Raw genomic sequence first — 22,703 nt, forward strand, 5'->3', positions numbered from 1 at the left:
GAGTACTAAACCCTGTAGATACAACATGGTTTGTGCTTTATGTATACATCAGGCAGAGTAAGAGCTTCACAACAATAATTTAAAGAGAACAATTGTAAGAATATAATGCAATAAAACTTAGGGGAAGAGGGTCTCTCTCCCTCTCTCAAAACACTTTATTGTATCATACTCCTGCTTCTCATGATGGTGTGAGGTGACAAAATGCCCGTGGTGACATGAGCTGAGGTGGATGACACAACATCAGCCTACTACTGACCTTCTGAGCTACCGTCAGACCACCTGCTTCCAGACCACAGTCGGCCACGGGTAAGTGGAAAGCAAAATCGCAGATTGGGGTGGGAGGTGGGGGGAAGGCTCCTCCATTTTTTAAGCAGCAACTACTTTCCTAAGTAAATATAAAGGAGTGGCTATCCAGCCTCACCAAAACACAAAATCATCTAGTACGTAGTTTATGTTTTAAAAATTCAAGCAAACATTTTATGAACCTGCGCTGCAAACCATGACCAGTTTCCTTGGATTTGGAGCCAACCCGGCCCCGCTGCTCACAAGCGGTGTGACCTTGAGAAAATACACTCACTTCCCTCGCAGGCATGGGGTGGCGGATAAAAGCACCTCTCAAAGGGAACCATTGGTATGACGAAGCTACCATGCCCCAGCAGAGATTTTGGGGAGCTGGTGTCAACGAGGAACAACTCAGTGCACGTGGATCAAGGGAGCAAACACATTCACTGCAGTGGGCTGAACCGTGGCCCCTGAAAACTCTGATGGAGGCTTTAACCCCCAGGACTTGCAAATGTGACCACAGATGGAAATCGGGGTCTTTTGCAGATGGAATCAAAATAAGGTGAGGTCATCCTGGATTAGGGTGGGCCCTAAATCCAACGACTACCATTTCTGAAAAGAAAGAAGAGAGTTGGAGACAGAGGCATGGAAGGCGGCCACAGGAAGCCAGAAGCAGAGCCTGGATGATGCGGCCATTAGCCAAGAACACCTGGAGTCACCAAAAGTGGAGAGAGGGGCACGGAAGAGATTCCTCCTCAGAGCCTCCAGAAGGAACCAACCTTTCCAACACTTGATTTTGGACTTCTGACCTCCTGAGCTGTGAGAGAATAAATTCCATTGTTTTAAGCCATTCAGTTTGTGGTTATTTGTTATGGTGGCCAGAGGAAACTCATACAGGATAATAATGGTATCACGGTGTGTGTGTCAATGTATGCATTTACATGGTACATATGTTATACCACATATTACATAGTGTGTGTGTATATTACATATATATCACATATATATGCACATATTATATATATTGTATATACGCACCACATAACACATATATACTACATACATGTGTGTAAAAATCCTTCTATATATCAGAGGCATATCCTGATATATTGATGGGTGAAATGATGTGGTGTCTGAGATTTGCTTTAAGTTGCCCTACCAACAATAACAAAATACTGAGGGACAGATGTTGACAGTGGCTGAAACACGAGTGACAGGTACGTGAGAATATATGAAGTATTCCATACGCTTCGAGTTATGTTTGACAATTTCCACATCAACAAGCCAAGAGTGTCTCCGTCGGGGACCAGCAGGCAAGTATGTAAACTACATACATACGCAGCATTTGTCCCAATCTTTAACCAATGCAATCAACTCTAATATCTAATTTTATTCACTACCCTCTTTGAAAGAGAAAGAACAAAAGCACAGGAACCCCATTCACTGAAGCTGGCGAGCAACCATCCAGCCCAGTTTCTTGAAATAAATCTTACTTTCACAAAGGTCCCCTCCCCTCCACGCTTGTTCAGATGAAGACCCCCACTAGGGTGAAGAACATACACTCACATCTGTATGAAAATAAGGGACTCTTACATGCAGTGCACTCACAGCACTTGAACAGAAAGGAGGGGAGCCACAAGCTGAAAATATCACCCTTTGCTAAGGTGACCACTTCAGGAACGCAGCTCCCAATGGGATGCATCAGCAGGCTGCCTGCAAGAAAGTGATGGGCTTACAGGTCTCATTAATGCAACGTAGGCCAAGGCCAACGACAGGACCATAACGGGGGGGATCCCACTGAAAGCTACTATGAGCACAGTCTTCAAACACGGACTCGTAGTTCTGAAGCAATAATGAAGGCTGTGTCTGCACAGGCGGTCAGCTTTGCAACACTGCATCTGTCCCAGGGAAGCTGCAGCCATTTGCTGCATGGACTCCAACCCCAACGATGCTGTGGTAAATGGTTGGCTGCATTCTTGGAAAGATGCTGAACCTTCCGGATACACTGATTTAGCAAAGGCTGGGCCTGATTCTCCTAATCCCTCCTCAGGGAACATTCTGCTCCAGCTTCACCTAAATTGCCCTGGAAAGAAATGAAATCAGAGGGGCAGCTTTGAGTCCGCAGACTTCAGAAGAAGCCTCGGCAGAATCTAAATGGACAAGGGAATGAGAAACAGGACTCAGCTGGGCTGGGAGGTCTGCCTGCACCACCAGCAATCCGGCCCCTCTGATTTGCTCCACATGCAGGAGGTTTCCTTGGACGTGACCCTCACATTTCCAATTTCCTTTCAGAATTCAGAGACCTGCACATCTGGACGGGACAGGGACTTGGCCCTCTCCAACAAGACAACCTTTTGGCGGAGAATCCATCCTGCAGCGCTGAGCAAATGAAAAGCACCACAGAGCACGGATTCTCCGCCCAACACCAGTGACATGCAGGGTGGGATCCCTCTCCGTGGTGGGGCGTCTTGGGCACAGCAGAGTGCTGAGCAGCCTCCCTGGTCTGCACCCACTAGATGCCAGCAGCACCTCCCAATTTGGACAATCAAAAATATCTTTGGACACTGCCAAGTGTTGTCTGGGGTGGGGGTGGGTGGGGCGGCGGCAAAATCCCCTTTCCACGAAAACCAGAGTCCTAGAAAGCGCCTTACTGGAGAGCCCAATCCCTGACATGTTCTGGGGCAAAGCGTGAACTCTGCCTCCTTTCGATTTAACCTGGTGGACAAGAAATGGTAGAACCAATCATCATCACCAAAGAGACCAAGAGAAAAGAACTGTGCCTATGCAAGTTGAATCAGACTCCCTCAGATGGCCTTCTGGAAGGTAAAGAAAAAAAATTCTTTTGAATAATTACCATGTCGGGCCTCACGGGAAAGAGGTCTTTAAAATTTTAACTTAACTGTGTTGCAATTTCTAGGCACTCAAGATGGATGGTGCAATCACTTTTCCAGCAGCAAGGAGAACTGTAACACCACAAAAATGACAGTGGTTTGAGGACAGATCGGATTCTAACGTACATCAGAGCCAGTTCCCAGCCTGGCTCGCTCTACCTTCTCGAACCCAGGTAAAGATTCCCTGAGCTACGTCTGTCTTCACGTGTTCGGCCCCCGACTTTCTCACAGACGCCCCCGCGCCCCCCCCCGGGAAGAACAGAGCGGGGCACCACGCGGCAACGAACAGGCCCGCGTGCGGGGAGAACGCCGAGTTGTAGCCGGGCCTCCAGCCCCAAACCGCCCTCTTTCTCATCCACGTCAATGTGCACTTCCGTCTCCCACGGGGCTCGCTGGGAACCAAGAATCTCCCCCACAATGGCCACGCAGGGATCCCCACATCCAACCCGCCGGATCCAGAATCCCCACACGCTGAGGGCATCGTGGGCTGTGTAACGGGACAACCGCCTCCAGCGGTTCGCTTCCCCGTCACTCCCTCCCGGGGCCTTGCAGGAGGGCAGGCTTCGGAAGCCTGTCTCAGCTCACACGTGCCAGCAGAGAGCCAATCTAGTTATTCTCGTCCCCAATGCCAATTCCATCAGGAAGCGTTCATGCAAGAAATGGGAAGGCCGGTCCATCCGAGAGGTACAATCAACATCCTGGAAGCAGTGCTTGATAACTGCTACTCACTGCCCCCCCCCCGGTCCCCCCCCCCGCCCCCCGGCCACAGTCAGGGGCAAAAAGTTCCCATGGTAACCAAACTGAAGGTCAGTGCTGGTGAGGACGCCTTCGAGCGGGTTTCCCAGAGCACTGAGGGTGGGCACGTAGGTGGCCCATTTCAGATCTGTTACAGCCTCTTGCATCACGTTGTTGTCGAGATGGATCCTGTTATAAAAAGATGCTTCAATTCTCTGCTGAAAAGGAATTTATCTGACACTCCCTCCCCCTGCGTGTGGTTTTACTTCCATGGTTAGCACACAGAGTAATTTACACATTCACAAATATTTAGGGGGAAAAAAAAAACCACAATAAACTGCCTGGAACCATAACATAATGCCTGCAAGTCTTTGCTTCAAGGAATTTTACATTAAATAAGATCCAAAATCCCCCTGGGGCTTCGGGTTTGCCAGAGAGCTTATTTCTCTGATTTCCATTTAACTCCTTGGATAACAGTCTCCGGAAGTTGCTGACACATCTCTGGTTTTTGCAAATAGAATAAAAATCATTTTCAGAGAATAGACGCATCATGGGTTCACTTTTTTTTTTTTAATCATCAATATTATCTGCTTGGCAAGCCATCCGAGCTTCCTCAGGATGATAGATGCTGCATCCATTTGCAGGATCCCGAAAAGAAACGGCCAATTCAAGTCCCATTATGCCGGGCGCAGTCTTCCTGCCAAAGCCGCCCCTGCATCCCGTCACAGGCGACCCATTTGTACTCAGGCACAGGACGCCGCTTGTGTGGACTGCAGCATGTCGGCCCACGTCGCCCCGCCAACAGAGCCCCGTTTCAGCCCTCCATCTCTGGGGCTTCCCTCCTGCCTGCCCCAGCTCGGCGACGACGAATTTTCAATTGCAATGCTTAAACACGTATGTGTTACTAATTACAATACCGACAATTCGGGTTTCTGCGCGTCGGGGGAACCTCTAGCCACAGCACTTTGGTGGGGGGGGGGGAGCGGGGCCTTGAGGACCCAGGGAGTTGGGGGGGACCACCTCCAACCCAGGGCAGGTTTACTGGGGACCGCTCCTACAAATTTTAGCATGGCACTGAACGGGAAGTTACGGTGAATTTGTCTTTGCCAAATACTGCCAAAACTGGTTTGCAAAAGAGGACCTTTCTAGGTATCTTGGAGAGGTGAGTAAGCGAACCTGGATGTGAGGAGGGCGTCTTTGGGCACCGCAGCCCCCTCCCAAGATGCTGGGGAACGGGGGTGTGCAGAGCTAAGAGTCAGGTTTCCCTAAACTGGATTTGAGAGAACACAGCCCAGAGCAGAGAGCTTTGCTTCCCCTCTCATTTAACAACACAAAGCCAACACACTAAAGCACATCAGACCGCGGCTGTGTCACCATTTTGCCTCCTAAGGAACACCGACTTTCTGTTCCTACAGTGGATGTCCAAGCCATGCAGAGGCCGATGCCTGGCTTCCTGTCCTCACCCTGGCACCAGCGGGCTGCACGCCTGCCTGAGGCCTGACCCCATGAGCAAGCCCCATCTCTGTACTTAGGAGACAGGCCTGCAGTTGTCTCTAGCACCACCAAGGACCACGCCAGCCTTGTCCATCTAAAGCAGGGTTTCTCCATCATGGCACTTTCAACGCTTGGGTCCAAATCATCCCTCGTTAACAGTCCTGGGCACTGAGCAGCACCCCTGGTCTCCAATCACTAGATGCCACAGGCACCGTCCTCTGAGTTACGACAACGCAAAATGCCTCCAGACATTGCTAGATGTCCAAGGAAGGGGAGGGAGCGGCGAATGCAAAATCATCCACTTGGAGAAGCCCTGTCCTAAACAGCTTAAACAAGTCCCACACTGGTTTCCAGGTATCCAGCTATGTAATCTTAAATGAATTAAAATTAAAGAAAACCTGTAATTGAGTTCCTCAGGCACAGGAGGCTCATTTCAAGTGATCAAGAGCCCCACGGGGCTCACGGCTACCCACTGCCAACATGGACACGAACAGCTCCCTCTCTACACAGAAAGTTCTACTGGAGGAGACTCGAGGTTATCCAAGTTCTTCACTGTTCTAACACACGCACACGCTTCTCGAAGTCCTCGGCGGAAGAATAACTAACTGGTGGGCAATTCAAACTAACACCAGACACATTTGAGGTTCTACGCTTGGGAAAATAGGAAAAACTTAAAAAAACACACACACACACAAAAACTGGCATTTCTACAAACTGACCACTTGACCTTAACCTCGTAATTTTACTTAATACTTAAACTCGTATTTCCTTTTACTGAAGTATATAATTAACCTAGGATGTTAATATGTACACCATATTCAAGCAAGAAGACATTCACTCTAAATTTACATGTAATAAATGAAAAAACTATGAACCTGAAAAACACTGAGACTGGCCTAAAACTGCAAATGTGGGCAAAAGGAAAATGGCTGACTGCTACCTCAGTTACTCATCCAAGCAAGATCTGTCTAAATGATAGCCTCATCTCATCAGGTACTCCTGGTATCTGCCCAACTACGGAGACACAACCCCAGCCTGACTCCTGGACAACGCAGACACATGCACGAATATCTGAGCAGACACCAACCCAAGGGGCGTGGGGGACAAAAAGATCCAAACACATTTAAAAATACACTTATCTCACAAAGAACCTAAACGATAACAATAACTTTTATTTTTTTTTTAAGACCTATTTATTTATTTGAGAGAGAGAGAGAGAGAGCGCGCGCAGGGGAGAGGAGCAGAGGGAGAGAGAATCTCAAGCAGACTCCGCACTGAGTGCGGAGCCCAATGCAGGACTCGATCTCACGACCCTGAGATCACGACCTGAGCAGAAACCAAGAGTTCGTGCTTAACCGAATACACCACCCAGGCGCCCCAATAAATATAACTTTTAAAATGTACGTTTGCATCTTGAAAATCTTCCTGTATTATTTTGATAGCCAACAGTTCATTGGGTTCCTCTAGAGCTTCATTTGCAGGCATCCCCCATAAAAAGTAGTACTGGAATGTTCACGGTAGTATCATTCACGTGGTCAAACAGTGGAAACAACCCAAGTGTCTGTCAACTGAGGAACGGAGAGAAAACGTGGGGTCATTCCATATGACGGAGCGGCATTATTTGGTTATAAAAAGGAACGCAGCATTGACACACGCTACAACTTGGATGAGCCTCGAAAACATGATGCAAAGAAAAAGCAAGTCCCAAAAAGCCGTGCAGTATCTCCTTCCATGTAACTGAATGTCCCCAAACTGGTAAATCCACAGGGACAGAAAGCAGACTAGTAGTTGCCAGGGGCTGGAGAGGAGGACACGGGGAGTCACTGTTAAGGAGTGCGGCGTTTCTTTTTGGCATATTGAAAATACTCTAAAATTAAGATTGTGGTGATGGCTGCACAACTCTAAACACCTTCAAATCAGGCTCTGTCAATGAATGAATGGGATGGTAGGTGAATTATGTCTCGATGAAGCTATTCAAAAACACACCTTTGGCCAAAGCTGCTCTGGCCCACCTAGCACAAGGTATGAATGATGAACACGCTCATAATGCACAATGCCTTCTTCAGGATGGTGCACAAAGCCAAGCACGGGGCGTTTCCACTCTGATGAAGTAAAGCGGGGGTCATGGTGGTCTGGGGGTACCATCTTGACTGTATCAACACAGGGGTAACCGTTTCAAAACTCCCGTCTACAAAGTGCAGAAACACACTTCTTTCTTGCTGGTGACTCTCAGACATATGGGGCAAGCCCCCTTCCTCCATAATCCCACATAAAGTGTGTCCCAGCCAAGGTGCTGGAAGGCAAATCACCAAGCAGACCTCCTTGTGTCTTAAGCATCTGGCACATTCTGTGGTGCACTCCGGCCACCAGCTCAAGTCCCAAAGAATGATTCCCAAAGGCAGTCATTTTTACTGCCATTCCCCAAATCCCTACCTGGCCCAGTACACCCTACTAGGACCTGCGTTGCTTTCCTCCTCCTGATGAAGTCATACTGAAGGTGATGGGCTGCAAAGTATACTAAGATGCCCGGGAGGGTCCCCTCGATGTTGGAGGTGGGCCTCTCCTGCACCTGTCCCTGCCCGACACGGCGCCTGGGGTGCACACTCTCCTCAGCCTCTGGAGACAAAACAGACCCGGGAACTTGTTTTTGCCCCTGGGACCCCCACAGCCTCCTGGGGACGCAGAGTAGCTCTGCCTGCAGCCCGGGGGAGACTCCCGTGGAATACACGACTCAGTGCTCATTCTTGGCTCGGAGGACGCCGAGAGCACAGTAGCACAGCAGGAAGCCCAAACCCAAGAGTACGTGGCACATCTCCCCCTGACAGGGGGATGGATTCTGTGCCCACGCCAGCCCTCGCAAGCCACGGTCCAGAATTTCTTTATTCATAGGTTAACAGCTCACCACAGCTGCAGAGTCGAGAGGTTTCAAGAGCCATAAATCCATCTGCTCCCTGCTTATCTGAATTTCATACAAGATTAACATTCTACCTGCATCCGCTGACAAAGACAAATAGCCACAGAGTACAAAATGACAATATTCTATGGAGGTAAATACGGGGAAAGGAATTCAGTGGCAAACGTGCTATCTGCAACCAAAACTTGGGAGTTTAGGGGAATCCACCTTTTGTAAACCAGACCGTGCGTGGTCAACACAGAAAAATGTCTTTAAAGCAGATGTAGAAGATATTAAAGGTCAAATACGGTGCCTCCAAATAGGAAAGTCTTTAAATGAAATCATGAAAGCACCCAATAATGTAATTAATTTTAAAAAGAAACCATAAATTAAAATTTAAATCATACTTAAAATTAATCAGCAATATAAAATAGAGATTAAATGCAGCCCACTGTCTAAGCCAGAAAAATCCTCCTGCTGGGAGGACCCGCCTTACAAAGGAAGCTTTTCTTTAGATTTACAAAACAACAAGTGAGTGAGAGTGTCTTATTTCATTAGCTGGAAATAAAAAAGCAGGCGTGCATTTTGAGGAACTTAAAATGCCGCCAGAGCACTTTGTGAAGGAAGGTAAATTGCTACAGATGCTCTAGGTTCTGTAACAGGATTTTAACTATTTCAATGAGCTTGGCGCTTGCCCTCCACCTATTCCATCCACAACCAAAAATCAAACCTTTGCTGTCGCAGGCCTCGCAAACAATGTCCCGCTCCACCCCTAGCACCCAGCACACTCAGAAAGCACTCATTATCCGCTGAACAGATGAACAGATAAAGCCGTATCAGTTCTGTCGCACTTTGCACCAAAATGTCAAAAGAAATGCATTCTGACTGCTGTGTGTCAAATAAAGTTAGAAACTCGGTGCAGCTGAAGGGATACTCCTGTAAGGAAAGAGCAGTTGCTTTAGGATGATGTACTGGGATAGGTAACAGAGGCCAGGACAAAGTCAGACCCCAATGCTGAGCGGTGTGCAATGACAGACACCACCTTTCAGAGTAACCGAAAATCTTTTCATGTAAAGATCTATCAATGTGCGGACTACAAAAAATGTCTCAAGAGAGCATACACACATTCTTGTGCAGAGAAGTGAGGTCCCAGGAGGTGGGAAGATGAAAGCCCATTCAAGGACAGGTGCAGGATGGTTCCGGGTCATGGAGCGCGGTGGCCAGAGACGAACAAGGGGAAGGAGGCAGGAAAAGAGATCTCATTTCAAGAGTGCAGAGTGGAAAGTGGGAGGGTAGGGGTGCCTTTCTGGAAGCTTCTGTGACTGCTTTAAATACTTCCATTGCTCCTGCTTTGGAAGCTAAGCAGGTAGCACAAATGTATAAAGCTCATCTCAGAAGAGTACAGGTGATTCTTGAACAATTCAGGGCGTAGGGACACCCAGCCCCCCACACAACTGAAAATCTGCGTCAAACCTCCGAATGCCCCAAAATGAACAGCCTACTGTTACCTGGGAGCCTTATCAACGACACAGACACTCAATTTACACTTGCGTAGTATGTGATATGTTTTACGTACTGTATTCTCATGATAAAGTGGACTGGAGAAAAGAAAATGGCATTAAGAAAATCATATGGAAGGGCGGCTCAGTTGGCAAAGCGTGCGCCTCTTGATACCAGCTCAGCTCGTGATCCCAGGGTTGTGAGGTCGAGCCCTGTGTTGGGCTCCATGCTCAGCAAGGAGCCTGCTTGAGATTCTTTCCCTCTGCCCCTCAACCTGCTCACACTGGCTTGTGCATGCTCTCTCACTCTCTACTGTGTAGTATCTGTTCTTACCAGTTTAAAATAAACCTTTCAGAAAAAGAGAGAGAGAATATCATATGGAAGAGAAAATAATTTGCAGAACTGTACTATATTTACCAAAAAAAATCTGCATCTCAGCGGACCTGCACGGTTCAAACCTGTGTTATTCAAGGGTCAACTGTAGTTCCTAAGATAGTAGAATGTTGTGGGTTTTGTTATTTTCTTTTTTAAAGATTTTATTTATTTGAGAGAGAGAGCACTTGAGAGGGGTTAGGGTCAGAGGGAGAAGGAGACTCCCTGCCGAGCAGGGAGCCCGATGCGGGACTCGATCCCGGGACTCCAGGATCATGGCCTGAGCCGAAGGCAGTCGCTTAACCAACTGAGCCACCCAGGCGCCCCAGGATGTTGTGTTAATAGCACTTGAGGATGTGCATGAGGAAAGGTCTGGCAGTTTGTATGTGGGTACGACACAATTTCCCCACAAGAATCTAGAATCATTTGCTATCTCTGTCTAAACAGTAGTGACGAGCCAGTCACAAGGGATCCAACTTTCAAAATATTTCTTTGTAAACCACTCAACCATCCAACAATGGATGAACAGATAAACCAAACGGGGTCTCTACATAGAATGGAATATTATTCAGCTTCAAAAAGGACGGGGATTCTGACACATGCTACCACATGGATGAACTTGGGAGATATTAGACTGAGTGAAATAAACCAGATGCAAAAAGACAAATATGGCTTGATTCCAACTTTGGGGTACCTAGAATAGGCAAATCCATAGAGACAGAAGTGGAATGGTGGGTGCCAGGGGCTGGAGGACGGGAATCGGGAGTCAGTGTTTAATGGGGCAGAGTTTCTTCCTGCGAAGGTGACGAAAAGTTGCACAAAAATGTGAACATGACGACACTGAGGTGAAACTCGAAAATGGTTAAGGTAGTAAATTATATGTTATGTGTATTTTATCACAATAAAAAAGAATCCTCTGTAAATCTCTTAAACAGGTACTAAGTAAAGGCATGGTCTTTCCCTTGCAGTCTTTTTGCAGGAAACTATTTTCATGTCGGGGGTTCCTTTAAAAATTTGCTATTTTTGTCCTACTTTGGGTTTTGGCTCAGGTCGTGAGATCGAGCTCTGTGTCGGACTCTGCTGGGCGTGGAGTCTGCCTCAGACTCGCTCTCAATCCCTCTCCCTGCGCTCACGCGCACACTCTCTCTCTAAAATCAATCTTTAAAAAAAATTTTGCTAATTTTGCATACAGATGTCTCATAAAGGTAGGAAACTTGAAGAATTACATAATTATTCTAAGTAATAAATTCAGAATCACTACTGACCATAAAGAAACCAAATTAGGTAAATTATTTCTCTTAATAGATTATAAATGAAGTTAAGCCAGTTAGATGCCTATGAATTATACATCTGATCATGTTGTCAAAACTGTATTTTTTAATACAAAGGACAACATAATTTAGGAATAGAAATCCAGACCTAGAGCCTTATTATTTTCCAACTTTATAGTTACATTGAGGGTTGGAGTCACTGGAGGAGGCCCCACGCGTGTAAAACTCCCCACCGCGGTGCCTCATTCTCATGCCAGAGCCTAATGTCACTACTATGAAAGAAGACAGAGGCCGTAGTTTACACATGCAAAGCTGCGGGCCATGTCCCAGACCAGCCAACCTCAACCCAGACCAGCCAACCTCAACACTACTGACATTTGGGCCAGTAACTCTTGGGTGTGGGAGGGCGGGAGGGAGGCCGTCCTGTGCCCTGGAGGATATTTAGCAGCATCCCTCGCCTCCACCCTCTAGATGTACATATCCCCCAATACACACACACCCCAAATCCTGAAAAACAGGTCTCCAGACTTGGCCAAGTATCCCCTGGGGGAAAAAAATACCCCAGTTGACAACCACGTCCTGAACTGAGAGACACTTGGGAACCACCCATGTTTACAAAGCAAACAGTAGGAAAAACAACATACTTTGATTTATTATAAGAGACAGAAGTAGTGAAAAATGTCAGAAACAAAAGAACTGTTCCATCATTTTGAGGCCCCTTCCTAGCTGTGTTACAACCAGAATCTAAAACCAATTTCAAAGAGTTCATTCTCTAGTTTAATTCATCAGGAACTTAATTAACGTCCATTTGAGTCAAATTGCAACATGAAACTCACTAGACTTTCAATCCATAGTTGGGAAGAGGGTGCGCTTTTCCCGATCTGCTTGGGCTCAAGAAAAAAGGAATAGCCAGCTTCTCACAAGGAAGCAGTTTTCCTGATAACCTGGAGGCAGTGTCTGCGGGGCTCTACGAGTGTGTTCTGGGCATTCACGAAAGCAGATGAAGACAAATGGTGTTTGAAAGAAAAGAACACTGAATAAATGTGCAGGGCAAACTGAAAGGGAGACCAAAAAGCGGAACTGTGTTATCAAACAGCACTCATCAAGGACTTTTCATCAGCTGGAGACAACAAAAAGCAACTGTGCTACCGGCTTATCCACACGGAACTGACACCTTTAAATCAAGAAGCTATGGTTCCAGCGTCACCCGCGAAGTTTTACTGCTTTTGATAAGAGAGACCAGCAACACCCCACTCTACCCCACCGCACTCTGAGCCTGCTGTAAGACCCCTCTGGGGCACCACGTTTACCCAGTTAGTATGAAACCCCCGGAACGGGGTTGGTCTGTGACAGGGCGCACCGCCCAGTTGAGATACACCAGAGTCCCTGTCTTGTCCCTATTACAATGTCCAGTCCTAATCAACTCTAACACTAAACCAATCCTTCAGGCTCCAACGCTCCACTTCTGAGCCATGGCTCCCTTTTATTACAAGTACCTGGATCATTCATGCCCTTCAATCCTTCCTGGATTGAACGAATAAAGAGCAATCGGTGAGAACTGGTCACCCATCTTGTGACTTAGACCCCAAAAAGGACGGCAGTCAGAGATGAATGAGAAAGCAGACGGCAAGTGTTTAGAATAAGCCACACAACACACACACACAGACACACACGCTCCCTCCCTCCCTCCCTTCCTCCACACTGGGCAAACAGCATACAGCCCAAAAGCAAACACTGAGTATTTCAGGGTTCTGAATCACTTCCAGGCTGTGGATGGGAAGGAGAAGAAAAGACGTAGGAGAGAGAAGCGGGAATGCACACGGACTCTACAAGACACTTGGCAGTTTCGTGTCTCGTACCAAAGGACTGCCAAGTAGGGACTAACTTCCCACTGTACAGAGAAGACTGAGGCTCAAAGGTGCTAAGCAACTTCTGGAGGTCCCAGAGGGCGTGGGTGATGAAAACAAGAGGTGAGACCAGAGCTGGCTGCCTCAAGCTCCCCACCCCCCCCCCCCCCCACCGCGTGCCTCTCCTTCTGTCCTCACGGGAACAGAACAGCCACGCCGAGGAAAAGGGCACCGCACCTTTCACTATTTCGATTCACTAACCACACCCCTGCCCCCCCCAGGGGAGGGACGAGCAGGTCCCTCTGAAGGCAGCTCCTGGAAACAGCATGGCCGCATGGCTGGTCTCTGGAGAGCGCAGCCAGGTGGTTCTCTGCAGCAATCGGCGGGGCATGGAGCCCGGGGGTCTGAGCCCAATCGCCTGCCAGCGAACAACAGCCCCAGGGCTTCCTGTTGGCCCCGCTGCGGACAGAACTGGAGGTTGCCTCCTTGAGCCACCTCGTCCCCATTCACAGCGAGCGGTACCCCAACGGGGAAGCAGCTCGATGGTGACTGGGCTCTGCTCCTTGCATGGCAGCTGTCTGTCTGTCCACAAAGGCAATCATCCGCAGTGGCACGATTCGACGCCCAGCTCCTTCCATGTGGCCAGGGGGGTCTCACCCTCCATCCGTCAGCAGGGTCTTGATGCCAGAGAGGCCCAGCACTACTGCTGTACCCTCCAAACACGGCAGCTCAGGTGGGGTTTCAGCCAGCTGGAGTCCGTTCCAGCCGCCCACTCCCCCACGGGAGCCCGGGAGCCCCACAGCCTCGCTGTGCCCTTTCTGTGTCTGGTCAATGGACCCCAACAATGGCACTGATCTCCCAGGACTACCTGAGGCACAAACTGGGGACTTAAAACAGCATCTGGTCCACACCAAAACCTGTGCACGGCAGCTCTACTTGTACTAGCCCCCAGCTGGAAAGATCCCGAAGGCCCCTGAACTCGTGAATGGATAACTAAGCTCTGGTACACCCAGACAGCGGTATACAGCTCGGCATTCAAAAGGCACGAGCCGCTGACACCCACCACCGGGATGGATCTCAAGGGCTTCAGGCTGAGTGAATAAAGGCAGTCTCCAAAGGCCAGGTGCCGTATGATTCCATCTACGTAACATTCTCGAAATGACAGAATTCTAGAGACGGAGAGCCCAGTGGCTGCCAGGAGTTGCAGAGGGTGACCTAAAGGAGTGTCATGAGGAGCCGTGCTGGTGATGTAAACGGTGTGCGTCTGCAAACCGCATGACCCGTGAACTACAGGACGTACTGCGTGGCGTCTGCAAACTGCATGAACGTATATGTGTGATACACCTGTGCACGTGCATGCAAGCACAAGCACGCACACACGAGTGCACGTGAACACTGGTGAGATCCACAGACGGTCTGCATTGGAGTCCACAGGGCCAGCATCAATTTCCCCCTTGTGATATAGCACAGGATCTCGGGATCGTGATGGGAGATGCCCTCGTTACAGGGAAGTGGGGGAGGGGTACTCTGGGACTCCCGGGCCTATTTCTGCAACTTTTTGCGAGTCCAACATCACTTCGGAATAGAAGCTTTCAAAATGACTGATTGATGAGCAGATACACAAAATGTGGCCTATTCATACAACGGAATAGTATTTGGCAAGAAAAAAGAATGATACGCAGACACGTCCTACCACACAGGAGGGACCGTGACAACACTATGCTGAGTAACAGAAGCCAAAAAGGACGCACACCGCACGACGCTGTTCCCACGAAACGCCCGGGAACGGGCAAGCCTGCAGGCACGGGAAGCAGACCGGTGCTTGTCCGGGACCGGGGGAGGCCAGAGGAGGGGGTGACTCAACTCTGACAAACGGTCCACGTAGGGCTCTGACAGAGGGACTCACACCGCGGGGGCAGGAGCACAACTCCGTGAGCAGAGCGAGGACCGCTCCACAGCACACGTCTAGTGAGCGACGGTCCCCTCTATGAACCAGCTCAGGGAAAGCGTCACCAAAACCCAGCAACATCTGGCACACGTGTGCATTAGGGCTACCTTGTCACAATTTACTGTTCTTTCTGCCCCATGCAGGTTGGTTATAAAAGTCACCTCTGGTGCCCTCTCGATCTACAGATAGTCCCTCCATTACTGATGGGCCTGAAGTCCTCGGGTACGTCCAGGCCGGTGAAAGATGGCAGCTCTAACGCTAAAGGATCAAAAGCTCCTTAGAGCACAGTGTAGGCACGGTCCAGTCCACAGTCCTTGCCCTTCCCGTAGGCCCTTTCTGCTCCCCCATCACCCCGTTCAAGGCCACCAGGCTGCTTTATCAACTTTCCCTACTCAAAAAAAGGGGGGAGGGGGACGCCTGGGTGACTCAGTCAGTTAAGCGTCCACCTTCAGCTCAGGTGGTGATCCCAGGGTCCTGGGATCAAGTCCTGTGTCAGGCTCCCCGCTCAGCGGGGAGCCTGCTTCTCCCTCTCCTTCTGCCTGCCGCTCCCCCTGCTTGTGCTCTCTGTCAAATAAATAAAATCTTTAAAAAAAAAAAAAAAGCTTTGTTGTTCCTGGCTCCTGACCTTTGCCCATAGAGTCAGCCCCCCACCTAGTCTTCAACATCTGTCGATATCCCATCCACCGCCAAACCCATCTGCAGTCTCCCTTCCAAAAGGAAGGTCCCTCCTTCTTCGGCTACTCTGCCACATGCTGTTAAGAGCCTTGCTCAGAATTCAGGGGCGCCTGGGTGGCTCAGTCGGTTACGCATCTGCCCTTGGCTCAGGTCATGATATTTCACAGTCCCAGGATCAAGTCCCGCACCAAGCCCCACATCGGGCTCCCTGCTCAGCAGGGAGTCTGCTTCTCCCTCTCCCTCTGCTCCTCCCCCTGCTCATGGTCTCTCTCTCTCTCAAATAATAAGTAAAATCTTTCAAAAAAAATAAATTAAATTTAAAAAAAGAGCGTTGCTCAGAATTCCCTCAGCAGGGAACGTCTACACCATGCATGGAACACCCATTCCCACCAAGGCCTTCTGCCGCGCCCCCAACTACGTGCATTTGAAATGCCTTACCCCCCAAAAACAAGACACATTTCACACACCTCTGTATACTCCACAATGCTCCGGAAATAACACACTGAACGAACAGTCATCCCAGAGATGGAAGATCTCTCAAACCAAGCGCTCTGAAAAGGATGTTCTTGACTTGAGAGGGCATCGGGCCTTAACCGGGTGCAATACAGCACACAAGAGAAGAGCTCCAGACCCCAGAAGGCCTGTTCTACGTGACTCTGGATTGGCTCTGCTCTATCAACAGCTCAGGGAGGGCTAAGAACGAAGGAAAACGTGTCTGCAGGGGCCTCTGTCCCAGGCCGTGCTGCCTCAGGAGGGTGCCCCAACAAGGTGGTTCTGGAAAATCCTGGCTGGTCCACAAGTGGTTACACGGTGGCCTGTCGTTCTCCACACACATACTAAGAAGAACAAACAAGAGGAGCGGAGCGTGTGCCAGACAAAAAGTCAAAAGCCCTTGCTGGTTATGACTCAGCCTTCTAAGGACAAAGAAGGGCCTCAAATGCATATGGGAAACAACATGACAAATGATACTTCTCTCCAAGGCATACAGATTTTAAATAATCATCACCATTTCTCTTTCCTAAAATCTCTGACTTCCAGAAGCTCAACGAAAAAGAAGGGTGTTAGGCAGACACACAGCATTTTCTTGCTAGCAAAATTACCTGTTACAAGAAATCTTGAGAAATCACCATTTCCAGTACTTAGAGCCAATACAGTAACATTTAATTTTTAAGCACAGAAAATATGAAGAGGTTGACAAGATATTTATTACCTAATAAGAAATCATTTTACAATTTCACTTACTCAGAGCCAAATGTAGGCAAATCCCTTCTTCCTTCGAGGGTTTACTTCCAGGCCTCTTTTCTGTCTTCAGTTACCTGTTAATGAAAAATAACCAAAGTCAGGCCAAAGGGTCCATGAAAACTTCTTGAGGTACACCGTCAACCGTTGCACAGGCCAGGAGATATCTGAATTAGGGATACGACAAAACCGAAATAATCACTAGGTCAGACGGTGCCCAGCCACCATCACTGACTCCCCGGCTTCACTCCCCAGTTAAAGCATGCAAATCTGGTCAAAAGTTTTGCTATCTCACAAGCAATTATGATCCTATCACCAGGGAACGTCGAAAACTGGAAAATCCACTCAGCTCTTACGAGACACTTTCCTCTACCCTCCTAAAGCATGGTAAGTGAAAACACAGGTATTTTTTTTTTTTTTTTTTTAAACACACGTATTTCTAAATTCAACCCAACTAAGTAAGTTTCTACTGACAAAGGCTTGTTCAAGTCCTGCGGAAAATGCAAACGGCGCTCAGTGCTGTTCCAGTATTAGGGACTCAGAGTGCCTGGGCTTGTGGAACACATACCCATCCCGGCAGGGAAAAGCGGGGAACCTGGTGATGGAAGAGCAGGGACCATAAACTAGAAAGCAAACGCACAGCGAGATCACTTCATACGACAGAACTACTGAAACTCCAGCTGGTGGTGGTGGAAGAGAACGTGACCAGGGGCAAGGAGTTTACTTACTCTGGGGCCCGGGGCAGCACTCTTTGAGGAGGGAGCGTCTGAATGGGGGCGAGAGAGGCCACAATGCAGACACAGCAAGTGCAAATGTCCTGTGGTGAGAGTGACCTTGGCAAGAGGGAGGGAGGAAGGCTTAGTGCTGGGCACCAGAAGTGTGTAATAGCAGGTCCCGGGTCAAAGAGGACCTCACAGCTCACGGAAAGGAGTCTGATCCTACTCAGGGCCCACTACACCTTATTCTTCACCCAGCACCAGAGTTAATGAGAAAAGAAAATCTGATCATCCAGCTATTAAAAAAAAAAAAAAAAGCCTTCGGGGCCTCCTGTCACGCTTAGAACAAAATCCAAAGAAGCTCTTGCTCAACAGAGAACCACCAGTGACTGGAACTGGTGCTTGGCAGGAAAGACGAGCACAAAAGGCAGACAGGGTACAGGGTTCTAAGACATTCTGACCTAGAGGACTCACGGGGGGGGGGGGGGAGGCATGTGTGAGGGGAAGGGGAGGGAAGAACCCAGTGTGACTTCTAGCTTCAGGGCTTAAGCAACAATTTGGAAGGTGGTGCCATTTCCTGAGATGTAAGCAGACTGAGGAGAGAGGAAAAGCAAGACTTTTTTACATGTTAACTTTGAAACGTCCATCATAACTGTAAAGTGGACTACTAACGAGGTAGTGAAGGACACCAGTCCGAGCAATCGGGAGAGGTCACGGTTGCACAGGTAAGTCTGGAAGTCATCCCATAACCATGATCTTCAAAAGCTACGGGCCTGAATGGGAATGCCCAAAGCAGAGTTTCTCACCCTGGGCACTGCTGACCCTGCGAATCGGATATAACTCTGTTGTGGGGGCTGCTCTGCCCATTGAGCGGCATCCCTGGGCTCCACCCCCTAGATGCTGGTAGCAATCCACACATTCGCCCCCTTTGCTGTGATAACCGAACTGACCCCAGAGGTTACCAGGGATCCCCTGGGGGGCACAAGCACCCTGCAGAGAACCCCTGGTCTAAAGAATGCAAGCCGAGGATGGAAGGCTGAGAGAAGAATGAGATGTCAATGAGACAGGGGTGTGCGGGGAGGTAGGAGGAAATCCAGGGTGGTGCAGTATCCCTGGCATCTAGGGACAGACATCTCTCGAAAATCATGGAATGACCAGCAAATAATGGCCACTGATATGGATGACAAGGAGGAGAGCAGATGACAGGATGACAAAAAACCACACTGTCTTCTCTTCCCAGCCCCACTGCATGGAAGAAATCTAGAGAGGCTTCATGGAGGCGGCAGCATTCCTGTTGGCCCATGAAGTCAGGCGACAAGGAAGAGAAGGGAGCTGCAGCTTGAGTGGTGCTGGAGGCAACAAAGGCAGGCAAGAGGGCAGAGGTTTCTAGAAACGTCAGGTGATGCTCTCAGGGTGCTCAGGAAAGGGGATGGGTGCAGCCGCGTGCCAGGACGCTGGGCAGTGGACAGCATGGGTGCCCCGTCCAGTGCCCCGTCCAGCAGAGGGAAGAGGAGGCCACCCGGGGAAGCTGGCCCTGCAGACAGCACACTCCCAGCAGGGGCGACTCCAAAATACCAGACAACCTGCACCGTTCCTCCCAAGCAGGAGCCAGGGGGCCCCATAGTTGAGCCGGCCGGCCATCTTTCTCTTTCTCGCTAAACTTAACAAGGGCTCGTGCTCCTGGCACACAACGCTCAGAGTCCCAAACTGTGTGAAAATGTGGACACAACTTGCCAGATAGATGCCTGACCCACTGCCCTAGCCCCCCTTCCATCTTCATGCCGCACCAGTAGTATTACCTTTAATGCTATCGTATTAAAAAAGAAAAAAAAATTAGGGGGAGAAAAAGAAGGGCAGATGTACAGACCTCACTTTGCTTCTAATTAATTATAAGAAACTCTCTCTGGACCAGAGAGTCCTCAGCTGTGAAATGAGGGTATTAAATTATTTATGAGGTTTCATCCACATCAAAAAATCTGAGGAACCATTTTCCTGTTGACTTCCTTTGTCAATTCTAAGGGAAAACCCTTGCAAAGAACTGAACCAAGAACTTGCACAAGGATGCTGGGGGAGGGACGGAGAAGGAATGTATGCATCCATCTGTCCTGCAGCCAACTGACCACAGAAATATATCCAAAGGCAGCAATATTTTCCCAAAATTGCCATAATGATTAACATTTGCACGCCAGAGAAATTCAAGTTGTACCATCATGAAAACAACGCAAAAAATCCAAAATATGTTTTCAGAAACCACTGAGCCTAACAGAGAAGCTGCAATTTCCTCCTGAGTCCTTTCTTTTTTTAGTGAGCCCTGAATTAACTGGGCCAAGAGCCAGGGCCTAAGCCGGGTACTGACATGAGGAACCCGAGAATTCTGAACACTTCATTTGCCATGAGGTTCAAGTTCTGTGTAATGAAGCTGTTGTTTCCTGCATTACACCAGTACTGAATAGCATTTTTATGTATGGCGATGATTCATTCAGTAACAGATTTTAAATCCCTTAAATCAGTGGTTCTCAAATGGGGCCGTCTTTCAGGGGACACTGGGCAATGTCTGGAGACATTTTTAGTTGTCAGGCTGCAGGAGGAACACTGCTGGCATCTAGTAGAGCCGGGGATGCGGCACACGGCACAGCCCTCCTGAGGCAAAAAATTATCTGGCCCAAGTACCGATACTGCCAAGGGCGACCGGACTAAAATTTCTGTAATTTTACGGGAGATACATCCTATACGCTTTCATGCTCCAAACCACTTTTATTCTTTTCAAGGTAATGCGTGTACATTGTTTTAAAAAGTAAAATACAGGTGAGGCAAAAGACTCCTCTTTTCACTTACAAGCGTTTTATAGCACCATCTATCCCCAATTCTACTGCCCACAGCAGCCATTCTCAAATCGCAGACTGTTTGTTTTGCTGGCAGTGATCCTCAGTATGACTTCCATGCTTCTAAATAACCTTGTAATGTTCCCTATCAGCTTTAGATATTACTTATTTGATTTTCTCACATATAGGTGAGAATTTTGGTTTTTTAAATTCCCTCCTCAATCCTATGCTAACCCTACCACATTTTCCCAGTAGTGTAACCATAGTTTTTGGTTAAATCTATATCTGACAGATATTATTTGGACAACAGAATGGGCACTGCTAAGCAAGCAATATAATATGCTATGATTCCTTTCTTATGCAACCTTTTTGTTTTCCTGGGGTTACTAATTGCATCTGTTTTTATTTCCTTAGTTTTCACACACACACACACACACACACACACACACACACACACACACCCTTTGGTAATTCTTCCAGCATTGTCCACAATCCTTTGATTCAATTTTTCACATGATCAAGATTCTCAGATAATCTGTCAGCTCTATGGGTTTCCCCCTCAATCACTCCTACATCTCCCAAATATACACACATCAGACCTTCTGAAATTATTTTTTTTTTGAAGATTTTATTTGACAGAGAGAGACACAGCGAGAGAGGGAACACAAGCAGGGGGAGTGGGAGAGGGAAAAGCAGGCTTCCCGAGGAGCGGGGAACCCGATGCAGGGCTTGATCCCAGGACCCTGGGATCATGACCCTGAGCCAAAGGCAGACGCTTAACGACCGAGCCACCCAGGCGCCCCACCTTCTGAAATTTCTTGTCTCTGTTCCAGCCTGTGGTTGTCAGCATTAGGCCTGCTATAGAGTTCATGCCACCTTGAAACCACAACATCGTGAGAATACATTCTGTCTCTTTGTTTCTAGGATCCCAAATCTCCCCTTTCTTGGTTTACTCTCTCATTTCAGTGGGACACATTCTCTAGATTATTCTACCCTTAGTTAACTAGTAGAAGAATGACTTTAAATTCTGAGTGGAAATTATTTGCATAGAATTCTTACAACTTCCAATGCTGCCGTTAAGAAATCTGGTATCATTTTGATTCCAGATTCTTTACATGACCTTTAAATCCAGGATAGTGCTTATATACTGCCTTTATCTCTGATATTCCAAAATGACACGATGAGCTTTCGCGTAATAATTTTTATATGCTTTTTATTCTCTGTTCTAGTCACCTGGTATGAAATTTCTCTCTTCTTCAGATTTAAGATGTTTTTTCCAGCGTCTTGTCCTTGGAATACCTATTAGACAAAAATCTGAATAACCATCTCCCATTTACGTAATAAAACTTTCTTCACTATGCCTTCACTGACCAATAAGGTATCCATCAGCTGCATGCAGTTACGAAGCTCCCGAAATGTTTGACTAGTGCAACTGAGGAACTGGCTTTTAAATTTTATTTAATTTTAATTAATTTAAGTATAAGTAGTCACATGTGGGCATTGGTTACCGTACTAATGCAAATCTAAAGACTATGACAAATGGGGGGAAAAAAAAAGGAGAGGCAGTGCCTATAGCACAACTCTTAACAGGATATTAAACATCAGAAGATATTAAGATGTTCAGAAGAAAAAGTGTTCAGAAGAAGAAATGGAATGGAATTTCTAAATCGTCACCACTACTATTTTCAATATGAGATTCTAGGACTTCATTCCTCATGGCTTCCAGGAATTCCTCATAAGAACTTGAAGAACCTATTCTTCTGTACAGTGGATGCTGTAGGGGATAGACGCCAAAAAGGCATATACCAGGGCAGTCTCTGGGCATTCATTCACTCATTTACTCATTCAATACATATCACAAACATAACAAATTGTTACCCAGACATTCTATGAACAATATGACCGTGACAGAAACCAGAACCGCAAAAGCCAAAACTGCAAAAACAAAATCACAAAAGTTCTGGGCACCCAAGCCAAAGCCAATCAGCCTATTGTTTCACCTCAATCACTGGGAGCCA

General features: G+C 47.9%; 1 protein-coding gene across 11 annotated transcripts in view; it reads right to left on the reverse strand.

Annotated features, from left to right (window-relative positions):
• Positions 1-22,703, reverse strand: part of TBL1X (transducin beta like 1 X-linked) — a 220,212-nt gene that overhangs the window by 115,464 nt on the left and 82,045 nt on the right. For all 11 annotated transcript variants that reach the window (XM_088028886.1, XM_028115096.2, XM_028115097.2 and 8 more), the window contains exon 2: positions 17,151-17,224. The gene's annotated coding sequence lies outside the window, so the exon portion shown is untranslated. The remainder of the gene's footprint in view (positions 1-17,150; positions 17,225-22,703) is intronic.

The sequence above is a fragment of the Eumetopias jubatus genome, unplaced genomic scaffold (assembly GCF_037043125.1).
Source record: "Eumetopias jubatus isolate StellerSeaLion01/CBP00866 unplaced genomic scaffold, mEumJub1_p1.0 scaffold_11, whole genome shotgun sequence".
NCBI classification, from domain to species: domain Eukaryota; kingdom Metazoa; phylum Chordata; class Mammalia; order Carnivora; family Otariidae; genus Eumetopias; species Eumetopias jubatus.